This window comes from Protopterus annectens, chromosome 2.part1 (genome assembly GCF_019279795.1).
Source record: "Protopterus annectens isolate FY-2018-M chromosome 2.part1, PAN1.0, whole genome shotgun sequence".
NCBI lineage: Eukaryota > Metazoa > Chordata > Ceratodontiformes > Protopteridae > Protopterus > Protopterus annectens.
In genome coordinates, this window is record NC_056729.1 from 884369613 (window position 1) to 884394082 (window position 24470).

Genomic DNA, 24470 nt, shown 5'->3' on the forward strand with positions numbered 1-24470 from the left:
GGATGGTGTTTGACACATGGGGGGGTAAAGACCTTGGATGGGGAGGTGGTTGTGGAATTGGAGTCACATGTGCTTCGAGATGGCAGCCACGTGACTGACATCCTCACTCATGGGCAGTCGACACTGCTCCTTCACTGCCGCAAAGGTGCATGTGCTGGATGCTGAGTGTCAGGACCAGCCTGCATGACCAGGTTGTTCAGTTTGCCCTCAGAGATGTGCTAGGACCCAGTGCCACAGCTAGTTGAGGCAAGGTAGGCGTATCACCAAGAACCAGCCTACCCTGACGTGCTGTGTTGATGGAGGTATAGCAATAAGTATAGGTTAGTTATGAACAAATCATAGTTAGTAATAACAGCATGCCAGAACAGTGGAAATAACCCAATTACATATCAATGCATATTATGTGAAACACAACAATATATAACAGAACAGTCTATGTTAACAGCATGCCAGTAACAGTTACAGCATAACACCAACAAAATAGGTAATGTAACAAGATATGTTAATATGCAACCATTATAATATATGACAATAGTAATGCACATGTCCCAAAATACAGGTAATTCAACAATATATGTGAATAGTAAACCATAACCAATGGATAACAATAGCAAAGAAATGAAGATAAGGGATGGAGAGAGAGAGAGAGAGAGATAGAGAAAAACAGTCCATTAGTACCATTATAGGCTATTTACTTGACAACAGTACTACTATTTACTCTATGGGTCTGTCCTTTCTTTATGTGGACAAGTCCCCAATAGCTGCTGCTGTAGCATGTACATACCTCTCAAGCTATTCATGTGGGATAGTATGGGCCAAGCAGTAACAACTGTGGGCACACAACTACACACAATACTTATCAGGCAGACCTATATAACTACCAAGGTGTACTGATGGCTGATGTAGTGATACTTTGCAATTTAGGTAATCATGACAATGGTAATGCTGTGACAGATGGATTGCGCACTACTAATTACATTTAGCAGACACTCCAGGCATACAGCCATATGAAGATTACACATTTTATTTATTTCATTTTATTTTATTATATTTATTTCCTTTCAACAGTCTGCAACATCTAAACACACAATTATTTACTCATAATATGGGCTAACTCACCCATTTGCCTGTAGTTCCTGAAGAGAAAGAATCTGTAATCATTAGGTGACTGATACTGTAACATTTAGTGTTACATAGCACTGGATTTGAACGCTGGTCTGCGTGTGGTAAGCTGTACTATACAAAGAGCATTTAACAAACTGAGCTATTGAGTCCCTGCTGATTGCTAATTGATATTTGCCTAGAGCTCACCTGGAACCAATATATGACCTGGTAGTAGTACTACAGTTTTATACTAGACTGCAGTGACTGTAGAACACACATGCATGAAATACAAGCATGACAGAGAGAGTAGATAATCTATACATTAGTATAGAGACTGCAAGTGTACACAATATATTGTTATTGGTTTGAAATATCTGACATCAACAAACAATATCAGATCATGGAGTGGGCTACCTCACAATTATACCTTGCTTACCTGTTGTTTGTGGATGACAGAGCATTATGTGAACAATATTGGCCTAGAAACAGCCTGGAACAGTACTGTATGTGTTAAACAAGACATTTGGCAGCCATTATATTTGCTTTCTACAGCTATTACAGTGTTATACTTGACTGCAGCACCTTACCTTACAGCCTGAATGCATACAGTTGTACTGCAATGGTTAAAACAAGACAATCCAGATGTACACGATTTACCTTGGTGTTATCGGTATTGGATCATGTGTTATTGCAGAACAGTAGGTATTATTCTTTTCTTGAAAAACAGCTGTAATTCCACACTTATTGCACTACAGACTTTAATGTATATACTTTAATGCCTTTAACACCAAACCCTAATCACTGTCCGAAAACCCAATCGTCCCACTGGTCATCTTCTGCTATCCTTTCCCTTAGCTAAAAAATGGAATTCTCTTCCTTCCTCTCTAAGGACTTGTGAAAACTTTGAAAATTTTAAAACTCAGCTAAATGCATTCCTTTCCTCTAACAAGACATGCAACTGCATTCTCCCTACCTAGTCTAATATATTACTCCTCCCCTAAACTCCTGGCTAACAATGAGTACTATCTAACCACAAAAATGTACATATTGTAAATATCTTAATTGTACTATATAACAAAAGAACCTATGCCTGCTCTCTAATATGATATGAAATTGTAAATTGTGTCTTCTATACTATGGCTGTATCTTAACTAAACTTTGTAATTGTGGGGCTTTTCTCCCAGGGCCTCCACTGAAAACGGGCTCCCTGAGCCCAGTGGACCTCCCCAGTCATCAAACTGGAAATAAATAAATAAATAAATAAATAATGCAGTTTCTGGTATTGTTTTTAGTTTTTATTGGACAATAGTTGTCATTATTCAAGTCTTGCAATACAGCTCTACTCCCACAGTTATTGCACTACAGACTTTAGTGTATATACTTTAATGCAGGTAATGGTATTGTTTCATGTTTTTATTGAGCTACAGTTGGCATTATTCATTTATTGCACTGCAGCTCCAAGTCCACATTTATTTCAATACAAACTTTACTGTATGTACTTTATTGCTGTTCATAGGTTCATAGGTTCATAGGTAGGTACTAGGCTATTAGCCCTAGGGCCTATATAAGCCTACCCAAAAAGGTACCCTGGCTTTCACCACCTAAGCAAATTATTTTCCTGTGCCTCTGTCAAGCAGAGCCACAGAATTGATCTCCGGGGTGAATTTCCTATCTCCCATTCAATCAAGATTTTTCTTGATGAGTGCTAATGAGGAGCTTTGTTTGATATAGATATGCAGTTTGTTCCAGAGTATGGGAAGTCTCTGGGACAGAAATCTATCCCTCCAGCATGTTCGGTTTATTGCTGTGACAAGGTTTAGGTCCCTAGAGTGTGTAGCTCGGAGGGATTGGGATTTCTTTAAGTGGAGCATGTTCAACAACTCTGAGTTTGACATAGTTTTGTATGTTAGGCAGAGATCGCCTCTGAGTAGGCGCTATGCGACAGAGGAAAGCTGGAGTTTTTTGAGACGGTCTGCGTAGGGCATCTGTTTGAAGCTGGTAATCCTCTTTGTGAGGTATTTCTGCAGCCTTTCCAGTTATTCTAGATGTCTTGTGAGGTACATACTAAAAGGGGCACTGTATTCTATAATGGGTTTAATGAGTGACAAGTAGAGAGGAACAATGACCTCTTTTTCCCAGGATGAGATTTCCTGACTACTGTGGCAATGTGATTATCAAATGAGAGACTACTGTCCACCTGTGTCCCAAGGTCTCATAACAATTTTGTTGTTAAGTAGACTACCGTTTATGTGGTAGTTCATGGGTACAGAATGTTTACCAAAAGGGATGCCAATGCACTTTTTGGCATTGAGCTTGAGGCCATGGCTTTGACACCAGGCATCTGTCTCAGTGAGGCCCTTTTGTAGGATGTCCACATCGTTAGAAGTTTCGATTATGGCTCCTAGTTTGCAGTCATCTGTGAGCTTCATTAGCCAAAGACCTTCTGTGTTAGCCTGTACTTCAGAGAAGTAGATACCAAACAGGAGAGGACCCAGGACTGAACCCTGTGGTACTCCACTTGTCACTGGTCTGAAGTCGGATTTGGAGTCTGCTACTTTCACAGTGTGGGTTCTGTCAGTGAGCCAGTTAGCAACCCATCTTGTGACATGAAGATTTATACCTAGTTTAGTGAGTTTATCTATAATTCCAGAGTGGGGGATGGTGTCAAAAGCCTTGGCGAGATCTAGATAGGCTGTGTGAACCACCTTACCCTCATATACGGCTTTTTTGACCACTTCAATGAGGTCTATCAGGCTTAGGTGACATGATCTGTCTTTTACAAACCCGAACTAGGTGGGGTCCAGAGTTTGGAGATTACCAATGTCATTGTTTATAAGTTCCATGATGGTATGTTCCATAGCATTGCAGACCAGGCTCATCAGGCTAATGGGGCGGTAGTTCCCAGGGTCCATGGTGGCTCCCCCTTTGTGGAGTGGGATGACTGCCACTGTGCACCATTCAGTGGGCACAAAGCCTGAGGTAAGGCTATGATTGAACATGGCACTTATGTGGGGTGCCAGTTCGTTCTGTAGTTTGTGTAGAATGCAGCCTGGTCCGGTCCCATGGATGCTGTGATCTTGGCTTTGGAGAGTGTGGTTTATACCTGTGCAGCCATGATTACAGTAACTTTGCATTCTTCCAGTATAGAGATGGGTCCTTTAGGGGGTGAGAGAGGGGTAAATTTAGTACTGAACCTATATGCCAGGATGTTGGCAATATCAGTTGGTTCTGTATATTTAGTGCCATTGTGCTGTAACTCAGAGCAGATCTGAGTGTTGCCACTGAGATTCTTGATATAGCTATAGAATGCTTTGTTGTTGTCTCTAGAATTAGTGGCGATTTTGTTTTTGCAACTAGCTTTGAAGGATTTTATGAGGGATCTCAGCTTCTTACTGAGGCTGACCAGAGATTTCCTCCAATTGTGGGATTTTGCTCTTTTTTGCAACAGTTTCTTTCTTCTGTTGTAGAGTTTGTTTATGGCAGGGGACCACCAGATTGGCTTCCTTTTTTGGAGGATAGCATCTTGGTTCTCTTAGGGATTACACGATCCATGCACTCGTGTAAGTGCTTATGAAGTGCATTTCTGTAGGATTCAACAGTCGTACCTATATTGTCCGTCTGCATGGGTGTCGTGAAGTTTGCCACTTCTGTCTTAAGAATCATGAAGTTGGCTTTGGAGAAATTTTTTATGATGGTTTCCCTAATTGGGGGGGGGGGGTGAGGGTGGGATGTGGATGTCTAGGGTGATTAGCTTGTGGTCGGATCAGACCAATGAGGAATTGACCTCTGGTGTGGAACACCAGTTGCCCATGTTGGTAATAACCAGGTCTAAGATATTTCTGCCCCTGGTGGGGGTGTGGATAAGTTGATCCAAGGTGTAGAATTTATGAATTCCAGAAAACGTTGAGCAAAAGAGTTGGTACATGAGTAGTTTCCCCAGTTAATGGTGGGGTAGTTGAAATTGCCCATTATTAGGTTGTTAGGTTGTACCCTAATATTTTCCAGTATATCAAGAAATGAGGAGTGGGAATCCTGGGGCATGGTGGGGGATCTGTAGCAAGCTACAATTTGGATTGCAGTCTTGCCCAGAGTTAGTTGCACTTGGATAATCTTGGATGCATTATGCTGAGCAAGTAGCCAGGAGGTGTGGATATCCTTAATGAATATGGACATGACTCTGCCTTTAGTGTTTTGGTCCAGGCTAGGTGGCCGAAAGGTGTGGTATGAATTATAGCCTGGGAATGCAGGGGTGCTCTCTGGAGTCTTGAACCAGGTCTCTGTCACTAAACAGATGTCAATGTTCTCCATTTTAAGGAGTGCCTCGAGTGATTGCATTTTGAGGGTTAGACTTCTAGCATTGAGTAGCATTACCCTCAGATTTTATTAGCTTGTACCAGTTACGGTGGTGAATTTATCATTTGAACCTTGCCTAAAAAGGCAGTATAGGGGTGTCAAGAGCCTTAGCCAGTATCCAGAATCCCAAGGGAGACAGGTGCACGCAATCTCTGGCAAAGCATCGTGATCTGTCAATCATGTCATCCCAGGCAGACAGATACTGGATCCCCTTAGAATTACACCAGAAGCTTAGCCAATTGTTGAAGTCAATCATTTTGTCCTTGTACTGGGTGATGGCAGGATGCTACTCAGGGCTATGTTCATACCTGACAAGTCACTCAATAACCCGTTAGAAAACTGGTTTGTTGGTTCCACTTTTTAATGAAATAAAAATAAAAAATACAATAATGCAACAACAGTTCTCCGTACTAAGCGCTTTCACCCACAATCGTATAGGCATCTTCAGAGTACGATTGTGGTTATTGAGTGACTTGTCAGCTTACTAGTTGTTCTAATATATAATTGATGGCTATGTTCATACCTGCCTGGGCTACAAAATTGGACAGCTCCTCCATGTCTCTTTTCATGTAGTCTAGGGAGGTACGTCTCAGGTCATTCACACCAACATGGACAATGGAAATCATATTTGTACTTGTTGTGGAGTGACCTGAGTGCGTGCATTACATGGTGGATCCTGGCACCCGACAGGCAGCTGACAGTAACTTTCTCCTTGTTTAGCCTGGTGAGTGGAACATCAGTGTGCCTGACTATAGAGTCACCTATGATTAGAGTGTTGGGTATGTTGTTATGCCTTATGGGATGTGGTTGAGTGGTACACTGAGTTTGTGGGCTATGTGTCATTTGGGTTGTGTTGGGGGGGTGGAGGTTGCTTGTGTTTCTGCTTTGGAGTTCCCTGTTGCTTGGGCAGTTTTTTATTCAGAGCCTCTATGACTGTAGGTGTGTGTTTTGTATTTCTATGTTTGTGTTTTGGTGGTGTAGGTTTTGAAGGACTATGTGATGAGTGTGGTGTGGTGGAAGTGTTTACCTTCTCCTCTTGACTGTCTAGTTCAGTCTTGGGTGAAGAGAGCTTTGCTTCCAGTTTGGCTATATAAGTGCATCTCTCACAGGTTGTAGTGTTGGGTGGTAGGAGGAGAGAGTTGTCTGTGTACATGGGGCAATTGCTGCATTGTCCCAAGATGCCCAGATTCATCAGGTAGACAGGAGAAAACACCGGACACTGACCCTTAGACATGCCTTAATGCTTTACTCTTTTTTGCTTATTTCACTTCAGTTAGCAAAATACATCCATACTCACCACACTCACAGCACAACCTGGTCAAGTGCACAGCATGTGCCTCGATGTTGTGTGCCCTCTCCTCTGCAGCTGTTGGGAGAGAAGCAGACCATTATGCATGCCAATTTAGCAGGCATTCAGATTAGATATTGGTGAAACAGAAATAATAGTACTTACATAGTACTTACATACATGTGGGACATTCCCTGCCCCTAGATTCTTTGACCCTGGTGTCCAAGAGATTCCCCTTTCATCTCTTCAGATCAGCATGGTGGTGATGACACTGCTCACCTGTGCGGGGGATACCAGTACCACTGGTGAGTTCCCTTTCCAGCCAGTCCCAGGCTTCTGCCCTACACTCTGAGCCTTGAAAACCTCCCTGCAGTAGATGGTTTTCATGTTTTTTTTACTAGGAGTCCAACCATGACGCTGGACTCCAGAATGCCCCAACACTGCACCCGAAAGAGCAAACCCGTATCAACGCCTGCCATGCTATCCTTCAGAGACTGAACTACAATAGATAATGCTGTATTCCTGCCTATTGGGATTAATATAGCCTATTTCCCTGCCCTTACATGCTATAGGGCAACATTTAAAAATGTGACATGTTGCTTAGCAGTGAGCAAACTAGTGCAGCTAAGCTGAGCAGTGCAAAAAATTGAAGACCCGTATGCTTATCAGTGCGCAAACCAGCCAAGCAGAACTGAGCAGTGCATAAACATTTTCAGCTGTTATTGTGTTTATGTGGTGCTTAGCAGGTCTTAGCAGGTCTTAGCAGAGCTTAGCGGAGTGCAGCGGGCCAGAATTTAAAAAATAATTGGTATAATTTGTATTTCAAAAATAAATGCTTATTTTCTCTTTCATGTATTCATACCCTGCACCTACTACTCATGAAGCCATACCTCTACCCATTTAGCTATAAGGATATGTGGAATTCTGTTATACGTTTACATATACCTCTGAGCTACCTATAAACACTGCTGAGCAATGTGACGTGCAAACCTGCTAGGCTACACTTAAACATTATATCTTTGGGACTGCCATCTTTATATTGATTAATTTGGCTTTCTCCTTTGCATAAATATTGCACCATATCAAATTTCTCTTTCCCATGTCCATATTTCTTTTTTATACTTTTTAAAAATATCTAGGTTTTTTGTTTACATTTTCACACTTCCTCGGATGCTTGTTTTTCCAAACAGATCAACGTTTCTTGATCTATATACTGTTTTTCAAATTTCTGTTGTATTAATGAACACAATTTTTCATTTGAACCTTCTGACAGTTTTTTCTATGGAGGTATTTTTCTTTCCTCTAAGTTCTCTCTTAATTGTTTTGTATATCCTGTGTTTGAAAATTCTGGGCTTTTTGCATAATAGTAACAATACATAGTTTCTTTCTTATCCTGAACAGTCAGTCCACTCTATCATTTTTATAGCTCTTCTTTGGCCTATCAGTTTTTGTGATTTTTGTGGACTACTGCTTCCTTCTACAACAGGGAGGCCATCCTCCCCCTAGGCCTGGCCTAGCCCCATTGTAGGAAGGTTTCTGTATTTTGAGAATTCTACACTGTCGTTTTTTCCAGTCCTGGCACCAGTGTGCCTACCAGGTTTGGGCACTTTTTTATCCTGGGTCTTGTGCACCCAGCTATCTTTTTTAGTTTTTGACCTAGTTCTGTCCATGATATATGCTATATAAATACAATCTCTATACCTGTGTCACCTTGGTGAGATTTTGTGAAATCAGGGTCCACCACATGAAGGTAATTACCAAGACTTGAGGATGAATTCAGTTTCAGCACTACTACTCTCCTTTGCTTGCTAACTTTTCATCTCTCCATTTGGACCCCAAATACAAGACACCCTCAATGCAGAACTTAAAATGTTGCACACCATAATTGTTTTAAAACTAGGCCATATAAATTAGCAGATAGTGAAATATAACAGCAGGTGGTATTATGTCTAATCATACCTCTCAACCTGGAAACATCAAAAATCTGGACAAGGCCCATGACAAATAGGTACAAATCTGTATGCTGATTAACATAACATTTGCATACATAATTATGCAACCTCACCCAGTGCAATGGGATTGTGGAATACCAACTTTCAAATGCAAACTGAAGAACAGATAACCAAAATATGGCACCAGAGTGTCACTGCAGCCATTACAATGTCCCATTACCTGGGTATTTTGCCCATTTACCACAAACACTAATGTGTGCATGCTACTTTCCTAATACAATGATTATTTGGATCTTATTTTTACATTTTACAGCCCAATGCACAAACATCAGTAGACATCTGCTAAACAAAATGCTGTCTCACAACGAAAATAGACTTGGCATTAAAACATCTCTGCCCTTGAAACTCACATTCATTGAAACAGCATTGAAACCCACACCACATTGAAAGAAAATGCATTTGGCCAGTGGTGGATAAAGAGTACCTTTGGGCTGTTTTCAAATCATTGGCTCCTTGCACACAAAACAAGAAACATACATGTTTTCTTTTATATACCTTCCTGACCTTATTAAATTATATTCCTTGTATAATACAGCACACTTATTAGAGCGCATTTTACATTTATTGTTTGAACATTTTTCCAGTAGGCTGTAGGCAATGAAACAAAATGCATGAACCAATAATGACAAAACTGCCCAATTCAGAACATTTCCATCATAAAATTCTACTCCCAGTGTGTCCACACCTAGACTATAAATAGAATGACAATAGTGTAAGCCATAGGCATCTTGCACAGCTTCTCACACTTATTTTCAATTTCAGTTTTATTTTGGGGGGGGGTACAAAAGGCCAAAATACAGGGACACATTTTAAACATTGCTTGTATAATTTTGGAAAGTTGCTAGAATGAAATGTTGTGTTACCACCATACATTTCACTGGCAAGCTTGAACCCAGGACCTTGTACATTACAGTCAGAACACCATACCACTATGCCACATCAGCCATTTCATGAAAGATTGGAAGACTGAAAGTTAAATGGCTATCATTTAGTGAATTCAGTTCTCACTTCTCACCATAGCTCTCAACCTCTTTGCACAAAACACCTGGACAAAGGCAATAATGGGGGAATACAAATTCAGTTCTTCTCACTTCTCACCATAGCTATATCAACTCTTAGGACAAAAATCCTGGACAAAGCCAATAATGGGGGAATACAGCCCCAAAATAGTGACACATTTAAAATACTGATCTTATAAACTTAGAAAATTGCTAGAATAAAAGGTTTTGTGTTACCATTTATTTTCTGAAGAATATGAAGTCTGAATTTTAAATGCCTGTCATTATTTAATGAATTCAATCCTGCAGTGATTTTCCACAAAAATCCTGAAAAACCACAGATTTTATAAGCAACAGTCTCAGATTAAAAATATGAAGGATAAACTTAAACGTGATGGTGGCTAGGGACTTTAGGCTCTTTTTTACCCTGTACCCAAGGTATAAGGTTTGAACCTGAGTACCTCTAGCACCAGGTGTATTGCAATGGGGGCATTTGCACACACATGTACACAAACATCTCTTTTTTTAGTTGTGTTTCTTTTATATTTCTTTTGCTTATTCACAATCTACATTTTGGTGGAGCAGAGCCAAATCATGAATTATCTCTGGCTTTGGTGGAGCAGAGCAGAATCATGAATTATCTCTGGCTGTCTTCTCTACACCTCATTCACTTTCCTAGACTGTTTTCATATAACTGCAAGAAATGCACCACTGTTTCCAACCACAACAAAATGAGGATACCTTGCCTTCTACAGTCAGAAGTAGCTTGCAAAATTGTTTTACAGATCTTTACAAACAATAAAGTAGTCTACGTATAGAATTTTGCTTGCTCATATGTGTTTTTTATACATAGATTGCATTTTTTGGGAAGGGTGAAACAGAGGAGCCTACATTCCCTACTTTAGATTTAACTCCATAAACTGTCTTTTAGATCTCACTACAATTTACTTTACGATACATACAGCTGATCTTCGACTAATTTGTGTCAGTCGCAGTACTTGGGAAGAGGCAGATACAACAAATCCTAGTCTTTCCCTGGATGGGTAAGCTGCTGATATAAATCACATTTTTTACATGCTGCACATACTTCGCAAACAGTCCATGGACAAAAAAAACCTCCACACACTTTTTCTGACATTTTTATTTATATCACCTTGTTTGCAGCCAGAGAAAATAATGCAGTCCAGCTCAACTCTGCCAACCTCTGCAGATGAATTCTTGACTTTGTAAGTGTTCTTTTTTCTTCTCAACCATACTGTTACACACACACACACTTACCTTACCATGCTAATAAATCCTTCCAACCGAGCCTTCTAAAATAAACTCCATTCGCCCTCTGAGCCGAGCCTTCTAAATAAAATCAATCCTTCCAGCCGAGCCTTGTAAATAAAATAAATCCTTCCATTCGCCTTCTAAATAAAACTCATTCGTCTCCTGAGCCGAGCCTTCTAAATAAAATAAATCCTTCCAGCCAAGCCTTGTAAATAAATAAACCCTTCCATTCACCTTCTAAATAAAATAATTCTGAGCCGAGCCTTCTAAATAAAATAAATCCTTCCAGCCGAGCCTTGTAAATAAAATAAATCCTTCCTTGCCTTTCCGGCTGGTTCGTTCCCACTCGAAAAGCATTTGAACCAGCTGGAAACCTGGAAATATGTGTGCTGCAAGCTCAATTCTGACATGCTGGTAGCCCTGACAAGCTGACTTCATTGCGAACGCGATGACATCAGCTAAAGTGTGAAAAATTAAACAACAAAGTGAAAATAATAAAAAAATAAAGAAAAAAATCGGAAATGAAGGGGTGCCACTTGGGAATCATGGTACCCCATTATTTGGACCCCCAAACATTGTAAAAACTAAGTAATTTGGGACAGTTGGGAGGTATGTGTACAATGCAAAACAAACAAGTTAAATGTGGTTGCAATGAACAGGACAATCTACTAAGATTATTGATGCATTTAAAGAATTAAACAAGAAAAATCTAGATTTCTTTTTCAAAGCTCATAGGGCCGGATTCACAAAGGCTTGCACGGAGTCTAAGAGTAGAGTAAGACTCCATGCAGCCAACATGTCTGCCGAGCGATCCAGGAACAGCCGGCAGGGGTGTGCAAGAGAGCTCCTAAAATGACTCTTACACGGACAGGGCTAGATTATGCAAATTACCTCATTTGCTGCTGAAAGTTATGCAAATGAGGTAAATTTGCGATCCAGGAAACCCTAACCTGTCCGAGTTAGAGTAGTGTTATTTGCAGAAATGTACTCCGTTGTCAACTGAGTACCGCTCTGCAAATAGCAAAACGGAGCCATGACAGCTCTAAATAAAGGATGCATCCAGTTAAGGAAGCATGCCAATGGCCAAATATATGGCCATTGGCAATTCTTCCCGTTGCAAAATTAAAAAAAAAAATAATATGTTTTTACCTCGATCTCCGAAGTTTAAGCATAGTGCAGCGTCGCACAAACTTGCAGCGCTCTAAAAAAAAAAAAAAATAAACAAAAGCCAAAAATAGGCATTTTATTACAAATATACATCTGCCATGCAAGTGAATGGCAGGCTGAAGACAACATGGCTACTGAGTAGAGGTTGCTAAGGAGGGGAGCTCAGTCTAAGAGATGTAACCAAGCATTAGTAGGAAATCCTATGCAAATGAGGGTAAGGATAGTGAATCCCAATTTCACATGGCATATGAGCAAAGTCTGTGGAGTGTAAGAGTAGGATAAGGGGAGTATCAGAGGAGAAGATAGGTGACATCATGAGGGTGGTATGTATGAAAGAATGTAAGCTCATTGGAGCAGAGTAGCATGTGTTTGCTGTCAGTTACCCATCACTGGAAGAGGCGCGTCAACAGGTATCCTAGCTAAAGGCAAGAAATTGAAGGTGTATGCCGTGGACAACACTAAAGTTTCTTGTAGAAGTGCCTGCAACGTGTATGTGCGCGTGTGCGAGCCTGTAAAACCAAGTAAGATGGTGTGCGTGCGTGTGTGCCTGTGTGCGCGTGTTTAAGCCAGAGTAAGCATGTGTAAGGTTGTTGAAACCTGTGTAAGAGCATTTGCGCCTGTGTGCGCGTGTTTAAGCCGGAGTCAGCAAGTGTTAGTCCGTGTAAGCATGTGTGCGCATGTGTGGGCTGGTGTGCGTGTGTTTGCGCATGTTTGCATGGTGCTGCTCCCTGTGGAAACAGAAAGGGAAAAGGAAGCACAACAAATAGTAGGAAGTTAACCAAGGAGAACTAGCAGAGCTATCAGGTGAAAACAATCAGAATCAGCCAATTACACAAGCAGTACACTAGCCCAGCCCAGCACTTAAAACTCTGCAAACAACTTTCCACTATGTTTTTCTCAGAGACACTGCAACACTGCAGTAAGCTAATAGAAGTGAAAACTGAAAAAGCGTTACTGAGACAAAGAAATGTTAGGGGCTGCCATTGCTGTTATAAGGCGACATATGCAACATACTGAGGGTGATGACAATGCGAATGCTGCTGAGCAACCCACAGTGAGGAGACGAAGAAGAGTGTACAGGCCCAGGGTAACCTACCAGGGTCTACATGAGCTGGAGATAGTGGAGCGCTATAGAGTGGACAGAGACCTCATGCAGCAAATTGTTGAGCTGTGCAGGCCACGCCTCACACACAGAACCAACAGAGGGGAACCCATCCCAGTGGAAACCAAGGTATGTGTTGGCCTAAGAATACTAGCAACAGGTACCTTCCAGAGACCAACTGGTGATATGATGGGGATTTCACAGGCATCTACATCCAGGGTACTGCACCAGTTCCTGAACGCCATGTCAGCACATGTCAGTTATCATGTATATTTCCCCAATTCCCATAAGGTATTGGCCAGCAATATGCGTCTTTTCCAGCAAATAGCGGAATACCCTGAGGTAGTGGGTGTAATAGACTGCACGCACATATGCATCAAAGCACCAGCTGGTGAGCGGGGTAGGGCCTACTTTAACCGCAAGGGTTTCCCCTCCATGAACTGCCAGGTTGTGTGTGATGCCCAGGGTATAATAATGAATGTGTGTGCTGGCTGCCCTGGAAGCTACCATGATTCCCATATCTGGCATCTGACACAGCTGTACCAGACATTTGCCAATGGGGACATCCCTCATGGTCACCTAGTGGGGGATGCTGGATATGCACTGGAGCCATGACTGATGACACCCATCAGAAATGCACACACACCTGAACAGGAATGCCATAATGAGGCACATGCACAAACACGAAATGTAATCGAGCGTGTGTTTGGGCTGGACACATCTGGTGGAGCCTTGCAGTACTCACCAACTACATGTACCCAAATAGTCATGGTATGTGCTATGCTACATAATATGATCCTGTGAAAACAGCTGCAGCAGGAGCAGCATAGGGCCGGGCCAAACAGCCCTCCACCTTTCCCAAGGCCATCACAGGCAGAGCGTGACTCAGAGGAGGAACAACCTGAGCCTGCCCCAGTAGACAGAAGGAGGTGTGCCCAGTATGCTTTGGCCTTGGCAAAGAGGCAACACATAGCATATACACTGGCTCAGTAGGAACCCTGGAAATAATACCTCTCTCTGACTCGCACATATAGTAAAAGGGATGCCTAACTTGACACTTCCTGTTTTCAAACATGTATAGGGAGTGTACTATGTGCATCTGACATAGGCAGCCCTGCAGCACCACCTGAGGCACGATTGCCATGTTTTAAGCAATATAAAGCAGTGCTAAACAGCTTTTACCACTATTTAGTATATGTAAACAAAATTGCACACACTAAGTAGCACAACTTTGGGCAATGTTGAGCAATATTGGGCAACGTTCAGCAATGTTGGTTAATGTTGAGCAATGTTGGGCAAGTTTGGTCAAAGTTGGGCATAGTTGAGCAAAAGCAGGTAAACATGGTCATATTTGCTTTATTGTTCCTTAAGCAGTCTGATCTGCCCAGTATGAAAATATAAAGCAGTGACAGTTCTCAAACCCAGGATACTGTGCAAGATAGTCACAGCACTGAACCACTAAACCATGACAGTATTTCACTGGTCAGCCTGCATGAAGAAATGTTGATAAGTCAATGCAAAGTGTCTCATGGAAACCCTACAGGCACAGCATAATCCCTGTAGAGTTATGACACAAAGGTGAGCCCTGTAGTAAAAATATGACTTGATTTACAACACACATATAGTATAAATGTTAATATTGGGCGTGTTCATACACGTCAACAAATGTAGTGGACTTCACACAGCAACATACTGAAAGGTCACACTGAGCATGCTCACACACTTGAATAAATGAGGCAAATGTCAGGCAACAACATGCTGAAAGGCCATACTGGACATGCTCACACACTTAGGCCATGTCTGAGTACAGCAGTGGGCCACACATATCTGGCAGTTGCATGTGTTAACCCAGGAACCTCTCACAATTCACCAGTCCTGACTTGTGCACACAGTGATATGACAACAGACACATATATAATATATTGGAGCCCTGTCATAATCAAATATGTACTACATATACTTAGGTTGTTCATAGAAAGTTGAAAAGCAAAGAAAATAAAAAACCCAAAATCAGTATCATCAATAAACAATGTGAACTCCAAACACTATCCACTCCAGGTCATGGAAAGATTATCTGTGAAGGAGTCCATACAGAACCATGACACTTCCTTTAGCTATGTCATAAATAGCAATGTACAGTCATATATGTCCTGAGTCTGGGCCAACTGTAAATGACTGACAATGCCAACATCCTGTCAGACAGGCCTATACATACATACCCACCTCCCACTGACAAAAGGCCCTATCATCATTCCAGGAGATATCACATGTAGAATGGGTAAACAGCTCCTTCCAAAGCTGAAAACATGGCATCAATTGGATTGCATTGTGCCCCTATATGTGTCATAAGTGAACTGCAGAACAAACAGACCCTGCACCTGAACAGTCTGTTGAGCCTCACCCTCTCTACAGGATATGAAACTGTTGAATGGGTTACAGCAACATATGGCACACTACACAAGTGTTGGTGCACAACAGACCATGGGAACTATAGTCTTATAAGCCTAAGAAGTCTGATCTGCAAGGCCATGGAGTCCATCATGATTGAAGTCAGAAACAGAGCTATTGGAAGCCTATAAACACGCAACCCTACCAACTTTGGTTTGGTCATGGGCAGATCATGGTTCCCAAACCTGCTAGACTGCTTGCAAGGCAGCCATCCAGGACATATATCAATGAAATGAGCTACACACGTCCCACATACACTTTGAATAGCCCTTTTCCAACATCCCAGACACATGTCGTATCCACAAAATCAACAACCTGTGCATAAATATGTATTGTCATCGGATGGATTGGCAACTGGGCTGTGTGTGGGGGTGTATGTTTCTGTGTGATTTCCTTTGAGAGGAGTGCCCTTTTTGGAGACTAGGAAAACACCTTAAAAGTGGTATATTCCTCTTTGGCAAGTCTGATGATGTCAGCATCCTACAAATATAGCATTGGAAATGAAAACTCCCAGTAAAGCATGTAGTGCATTGTGTTAATGTGTATCTCTCTAGTATCATAACATAGTTAGGTAGGGGTTAGAATCCTACAATTGCTGAGTGCGTGTGTGTGTGTGATGCTGTTGGTCAATGTGTTGTGGGTTTAGCTTTTACTACTGTATGACATATCAGTATAACAACAGTATGTGCATTGCACACTTCAGGTATCTGTGTGGCAAATACATATATGTACATGTGACCTCAATTAGTTCATAGGTGTGAAGCCTGCTTTCTACATGAATACATCTGTTATCTATGATAAATTGTGCTGCTGCTTCTCAGACATTCGGTCACATATGTATGTTTGTGACAAGGCCAGCCACTGTAGTGATCTGTGGCCTAGGTCATCTGTATCACACACACCCATGACAGTTTCTATAGAATAGTGTGAGTGAGGGTTCATGCCTGGGGTATATTTCAGACATGTTCAAACACAACAAAGTCTGTCAATAATGCACATTCATTATAGGTGTTAAATAACTTTGTGGATATGCATACAGACCCCTTATTGCTTATGTGATACACAGAGAGACTTCAGAATACCTATGGAAACGTGAATACCAAAGGACAGATGACATAACACTTGGCTGTATGTACACATCGGTACCCATTCTACATGTTTGGGGCTACTACCTATGTGGTACTGTTGGGATACTATGTTTAGTAAATGTGGATGACTATGCTATATTTGGCTTACAGCTTTACAGCATGGGTTGGACAACAGGTATCTGTCTGTATGATACCCTTGTGGGGGATAAGTGTCTCATCTGGAGAATGCATTGTAGGCCACTTTATGCATTTCCAGATGTGGACAGACATATCCCTAGTGTGTTTGCTTGTACCTAAGAGGGTAGGCAAACAGGAGTGGTCCCAGGAATGGGTGGCAGTCAATACCACTGGTTACTGGTATAGTATAGTACCGGAAGTAACCAAATGCTACTGAATTTCCTACATCTGTGTGTCAGTTGTCAATCTAACGATTGGTTATAGTCAGGCTGTTGAGGTTGTGTATACTACCAGAATGCAAACCAAGGACAGATAGTAACAGTATCACCCACAGCATAGTGTCAAACCATGTCATACACACATGTGTACCCAAGTTAAAACATATGTGTATTAAAATGCATACTGGCCACCAATACAAACTATGAAGTGTTGACACTGTATAATACAGGGCATGTCACCCTTCCCATGTGTCTACTATGCACGTACATGCAGACAGTGCACCTCCACCATGTTCACAAATGTACACCAGCAAATCTGTACTGCACATATCACACAAGTACTGTCCACTCACCAACACATGCTGCCAAAACTACACACATCAGCCAAGTGGCACATGGGCGGACAATACATTTTTGGAATTAACACTGTTGTAAACAATACTACATTGATAATCATAGCTTTAATGCATCATGCCTGCTCAGATATACCTGCAAGGATATCATGACACTGTACTGTTGACAACATGCTAACATTGCTACACTGCTATAAAGTCACCCTGTGCATTAGCACCATGTTAGCCTGTTCCTGCATCAATGTTACAGATGACAGGAGGTGGCACAGTTTCATTATATGCACAGGGTGTGTTGTTGGTTTGCCAGAGCCAGACACTGACCCATCCAATTGACATGTGTGTGTGTGTGTGTGTGTGTGTGTGTGTGTGTGTGTGTGTGTGTGTGTGTGTGTGTGTGTGGGACAACAGTACAGCATGGGTCAATGTTGATGTAATGTGTGTGTGTATGTGTTAGCCCTAGGTGTTTGGATTATGTGTGTGTGTCTGCATGCACATAGTTCCACCATGTGGCTGCCATATACGGGAGGTTGTGGGACAGCCACCGACTGTACCTGCCAGGCTGTAGAGATCACTGTCTCTGGCCACGGACACAGTACCTGTGCCTGTCAGGGGTGCAATGGACAGTATCGGGTACTAAGCCAGACTGGGTACTATCGGCAGAGACAGAGGGATGTCGACTGGACCCATGTCCCTGCTGGGACTGGCCAGAGCCACGTGCACGTGGTCTTCTATGACGGTCTATCGACAGCCCAGCTCCAACATTGCTGGGGCTGGTACTGCCACTACGGAAGTGGCTGTGACTTGTGTGTCATCCTCGATGACTGCCAGCTGATGATGTTGCTGGCATACGTCCACGTCAACATCTTGGCTGTCCTGCACTGTCCTGGCACATGGACATCTAATGTCTCCCCCCAATGTCTATCAATGACCTCGGTGTAGTGACAGACTGCACTGGCAAGGTCACGAATACTGTCATTAATAGCGGTGTTATGGGCCCTCTGCACCCTCAGTCCCTGTCTGGTGTACCATTCCATACATGCCTGTGCCTGCATTACAGCCCGGAACATACCTGAGGTTGTAAGACCTGTGGGGGCACGTCTGACAGGGGCATTATGACCAGCAGTGCTCCCATGAGAACCCCTGACATCCACCTATGTGGTACCATTCCAGGAATCTGGGTATGGCTGCTGTGAGGGGATGCATGTGCCATAGATACCACACTATCCTGGTCAATGCCTACTGTATGCTGTCCCTCAGCTAAGGCCATTGGTGATGAGGGATGGATTGGCAGCATGAATGTGCGCATAGATGGTGTGGAAAGCTGTGTACTGTCGATTGTCGGACCAACGACAGACCCTGTCAAACCTGCCTGTGCCACAACACATGTTTCATCATTTCCACTATTTGTGGCAGTGTCTTCAGGTTCCCTGCTGCACTCAACCAACACAACCGCAGCACCTGTGAGAGGGAGACAGGAAACACACTTTACAATCTGTACATGATGTTAGCACACATGCACACATGCACACATGAACACATGCACATATGCACACATGAACACATGCACACATGCACACATGAACACAAATACACTACTCACTAAAGTAGACGCACACACACACACACACACACACACACACACACACACACACACACACACACACACACACACACAAACAGCATCACAAGCCAAAGAGTCCTATCACACGTGTCAGCATGCAAGATGTGTGTTGCTCAACAGCATGCAGTGTGAGTGTAGAGAGTCCTTGTTAATAACAGTATACATGTCTTTGATGCATGTGTGTTATTCAATGATTGGCCTCACCCTGGAACACAATGTGTACATGGACAAAACATTGCTGTGCAAGTATGAAATGCTTTTCAATGTCCTGTGCACCATCACTCACAGGTATACATACCATGGCTGGATGCACACAACTGTCAGGTGTATAGCAATGAATGCTATGTGTTGTACTGTAATTACTGTAACTGGATGTAGTGTAGTACAATGGGCCATCATCAAGCAGCATCATGTGGTCACTGAAGGCCAGTAATGCGTGCCACACTGGAAACTATCTTGCTGTACCTGAACTGCAGCACTGTGGCTACATTAACCATTTCACAGGCAGTTGTTACATGGGTATGTAAGGTGTTCAATAGGAAGCATTGCCTAACATGAATGTGTTGTTTGTTGAAGAGTTTTGCACCTCCCCATGATAGGCCTCTACCCCTCAGGTATAGTATGTGTGCTGTGTGGATGACATTTGGGATACTGGAGTCTGACCTTACAGCAGGTGTCTAAATACGCCATGTGTATCATATTAACATGTACTGCGTATGACAAGGTGGTGTATGTTGTGTGCATGTGTATTGACTCTACCTATACAATGTCCACTACAATGTACCACAATTGTTTGGGATGCTGTGTGTATAGCATGTGTTTGAGGCAGCTACTCATGTTACTGGGATGTGCATAGTCCCACAGAAAACATGCAGAGCATGCATTATGCGTAGGTGTTTTACGTGTGTATATGGCCTACAACTCAACTATGACATGCACATGTTATTTGCCATATTAAATGTAGAACACTCACCAGCATGGGTCTGCTGTCCTGCTGTCACACCAGAGGGACCTACAAGGATATGAGACAGTTTGTCAGTGTGAACAACTATGGCATTGCTGCTGTGAGTTTGCAATTTTACAGTAGTACAACGGTTGAGAGTCACAGGCATACAGATTATGTTCCAAATTATCAGTATTGCACAACACCAGGCTCCACATCTTCCAAATACACAGTACACATCTGACATATGCATGTTCTAACAATCGAGCTAACAGTAGTCTACAGATATGCCATGTTACCTGCATGCTCTGAGTCAACTTGCTGGGTGACTCCGACCTCCATGATGACACATGTCTGTTGTAGTGGTTGTCCAGGAGCCACCACACTGAGGAGCAGCTCTTCCACTCTGGTGAGGGGCGGATGTGATGCTGCACCACCACCTGTGGTAAGCTGTTGTCTGCAGACATCGGAGGCATGCTGCCAGACATGTCTAATTAAATCACTGCAGTGATGGCGTACCTGCTCATAAGTCCGGTTATGCATGCCTACGTCATTAACCTGATGGACAACATCTTGCCACAGTGCAGTGCACTCATGCTGGTCCTGGCTGGTTCTGGAGAACAGCAGGGTGTGATGTTGTAATAGGGTGGATATAATGATTTCCTCCTCTTCAGGGGAATACGCAGGGTTGCGATGGTGAGACATGTCCCTGGAAGGCAATAAAACAATAATTGTGAGCAAGTCATCTGGCACACAACATTCTAAAGTACAGATATCAATGAAATTCCATATATAGCAACCTATTGGCTGTCATTAGATACACACTTTTAATACCACACATCAGTGCTCAGCCCACAACTGCCTAACAGTGCCTGGCACGTTCTATATATTAAACCATGTTCTGCACAGCAACAAAGTGAAACCAGTATGTAAGACTATACAACAGCACATGGTACACTGTATGTGACACAATGCACCACCTAGCCACAGGAGGTATATATGAAGCTAATGCATACAGAAATATGTCATCCATTGAAATGATTGTAGACTACAGTTACATTACTACCAGTACACCACACTACTTGTTGATAGCAAACCCCTAAGTAACATATGTGCACATTCATCAATATAGGTGGCATACTGCTGTACTACACTATACATGTTGCTAGATATGCACTTATATCCTGTAACACACATACGACCAAGGCCATGTTACAGGCATATCCACACACACATCAGACATACCTACAAGACACAAAGGTATGGCAACCCATTTGAGCTTTACCTGTGTGCCATACAGTACTGTGTGTCAGCACTTACAAAACCTTATGCCTGAGGTATGTAATGTGTGAGGACTACATGTAACAAACAAAACAGTGTTTCCAAGCAATGTAGATATACACCATACTGTGCTGTTTAGGCCTACAGCTTCAGGTAGTACTACACTTCATACGGGATTTGTATTCGCTAGTGTTAACAATCAATAAGCATACATGTACTGCTTTAGCCTACAATGGCACACTCAAGTCAACACCATGGGACTACGTCACACTGTTTCCCGTACTGCTTTTCCTGCCTAGCAATAGCATACATATATTTTGCGGGGATCAGAGCTAGAACACTACATACCATGATATAAACAGTTTCCCACTAGGCTATCACACATATACACAACGTTGACACATTCACCTACACATTCACCGTCACACTCAGTCAACCTCACATAGCAATTAATGCAACATGTACATGCGTGTGTGTATTGGGTCCTAGGTAGCTCATAGGCTATTAGCTGTAGGGCCTATAGAAGCCTAGCCATATGGTACCCTGCCCTTCAGCACCCATGTAATTTAAGTTCATGTGCCCCTGTCATGCAGACCCACAGAGGTGATTCCCGGGTTGTATTTCCTATCTCACATCCATTCATCATGATTATTCATGATGACTGCTAATGAGGACCTTTCTTTGCTATTGATAGGTAGTTAGTTCCAGAGTATGGTATGTGTCTGAGATGAGAATGTACCACTCCAGCATGTTCTGCTTTTTGACGTTACAAGGTTTAGATCAGTACAGTGTGTAGCATGTAGGGATTTTGATCTGTTTACATGGAGCATGTCCAACACCTGTGGGTTTGGCATAGCTTTGTATGTTAGGCAGAGGTTGGCTCTGGGTAGGCGGTATGCGACACAGTGCAGCTGTGGTTTTGGAAGACAGTCTGCATAGGGCATCTGTTTGCGTCTGGTAATACTCTTTGTGGTGTTTGTGCCTGGCATCTACAGTTGCTGTAGATGTCTTCTGAGGTACATACCAGAAGGCCATTGTACTCTATGATGGGTTTTATGATCCAGATACATTTACAACATTGAGCTTGAGTGTACATATAAACATCCATTGGTGTACATATAGATTTACATATAGGCACATATACAGTCCACCTCTCATGGTGGGAATATCAATTATGCAAGAGATGGGAGAGATACAGTTATGTAATAATTTTGCACAGTCTTGTGCAGAATGCATTGAGGGTATTCTCAGGCCATGTATCTTTAGCAGGACTCCCTGTCTGTCATTCATTGGAGTTCAATCCAGATACAGATTGGCAGTATGAATGTGCGCATAGATGGCGTGGAAAGCTGTGTACTGTCGATTGTCAGACCAATGACAGACCCTGTGAAAGCTGCCTGTGCCACAACACGTTTCATCATTTCCACTATTTGTGGCAGTGTCTTCAGGTTCCCTGCTGCACTCAACCAACACAACCTCAGCACCTGTGAGAGGGAGACAGGAAACACACTGTACAATCTGTACATGATGTTAGCACACATGCACACATGCACACATACACACATGAACACATGCACACATGAACACAAATGCACTACTCACTAAAGTAGACACACACACACACACACACACACACACACACACACACACACACACACACACACACACACACACAAACAGCATCACAAGCCAAAGAGTCCTATCACACGTGTCAGCATGCAATATGTGTGTTGCTCAACAGCATGCAGTGCGAGTGTAGAGAGTCCTTGTTAATAACAGTATACATGTCTTTGATGCATGTGTGCTATTCAATGATTGGCCTCACCCTGGAACACAATGTGTACATGGACAAAACATTGCTGTGCAAGTATGAAATGCTTTTCAATGTCCTGTGCACCATCACTCACAGGTATACATACCATGGCTGGATGCACACAACTGTCAGGTGTATAGCAATGAATGCTATGTGTTGTACTGTAATTACTGTAACTGGATGTAGTGTAGTACAATGGGCCATCATCAAGCAGCATCATGTGGTCACTGAAGGCCAGTAATGCATGCCACACTGGCAACTATCTTGCTGTACCTGAACTGCAGAACTGTGGTTACATTAACCATTTCACAGGCAGTTGTTACATGGGTATGTAAGGTGTTCAATAGGAAGCATTGCCTAACATGAATGTGTTGTTTGTTGAAGAGTTTTGCACCTCCCCATGATAGGCCTCTACCCCTCAGGTATAGTATGTGTGCTGTGTGGATGACATTTGGGATACTGGAGTCTGACCTTATAGCAGGTGTCTAAATACGCCATGTGTATCATATTAACATGTACTGCGTATGACAAGGTGGTGTATGTTGTGTGCATGTGTATTGACTCTACCTATACAATGTCCACTACAATGTACCACAATTGTTTGGGATGCTGTGTGTATAGCATGTGTTTGAGGCAGCTACTTATGTTACTGGTATGTGCATAGTCCCACAGAAAACATGCAGAGCATGCATTATGTGTAGGTGTTTTACGTGTGTATATGGCCTACAACTCAACTATGACATGCACATGTTATTTGCCATATTAAATGTAGAACAGAACACTCACCAGCATGGGTCTGCTGTCTTGCTGTCACACCAGAGGGACCTACAAGGATATGAGACAGTTTGTCAGTGTCAACAACTATGGCATTGCTGCTGTGAGTTTGCAATTTTACAGTAGTACAATGGTTGAGAGTCACAGGCATACAGATTATGTTCCAAATTATCAGTATTGCACAACACCAGGCTCCACATCTTCCAAATACACAGTACACATCTGACATATGCATGTTCTAACAATCGAGCTAACAGTAGTCTACAGATATGCCATGTTACCTGCACGCTCCGAGTCAACTTGCTGGGTGACTCCGGCCTCCATGATGACACATGTCTGTTGTAGTGGTTGTCCAGGAGCCACCACGCTGAGGAGCAGCTCTTCCACTCTGGTGAGGGGCGGATGTGATGCTGCACCACCACCTGTGGTAAGCTGTTGTCTGCGGACATCGGAGGCAT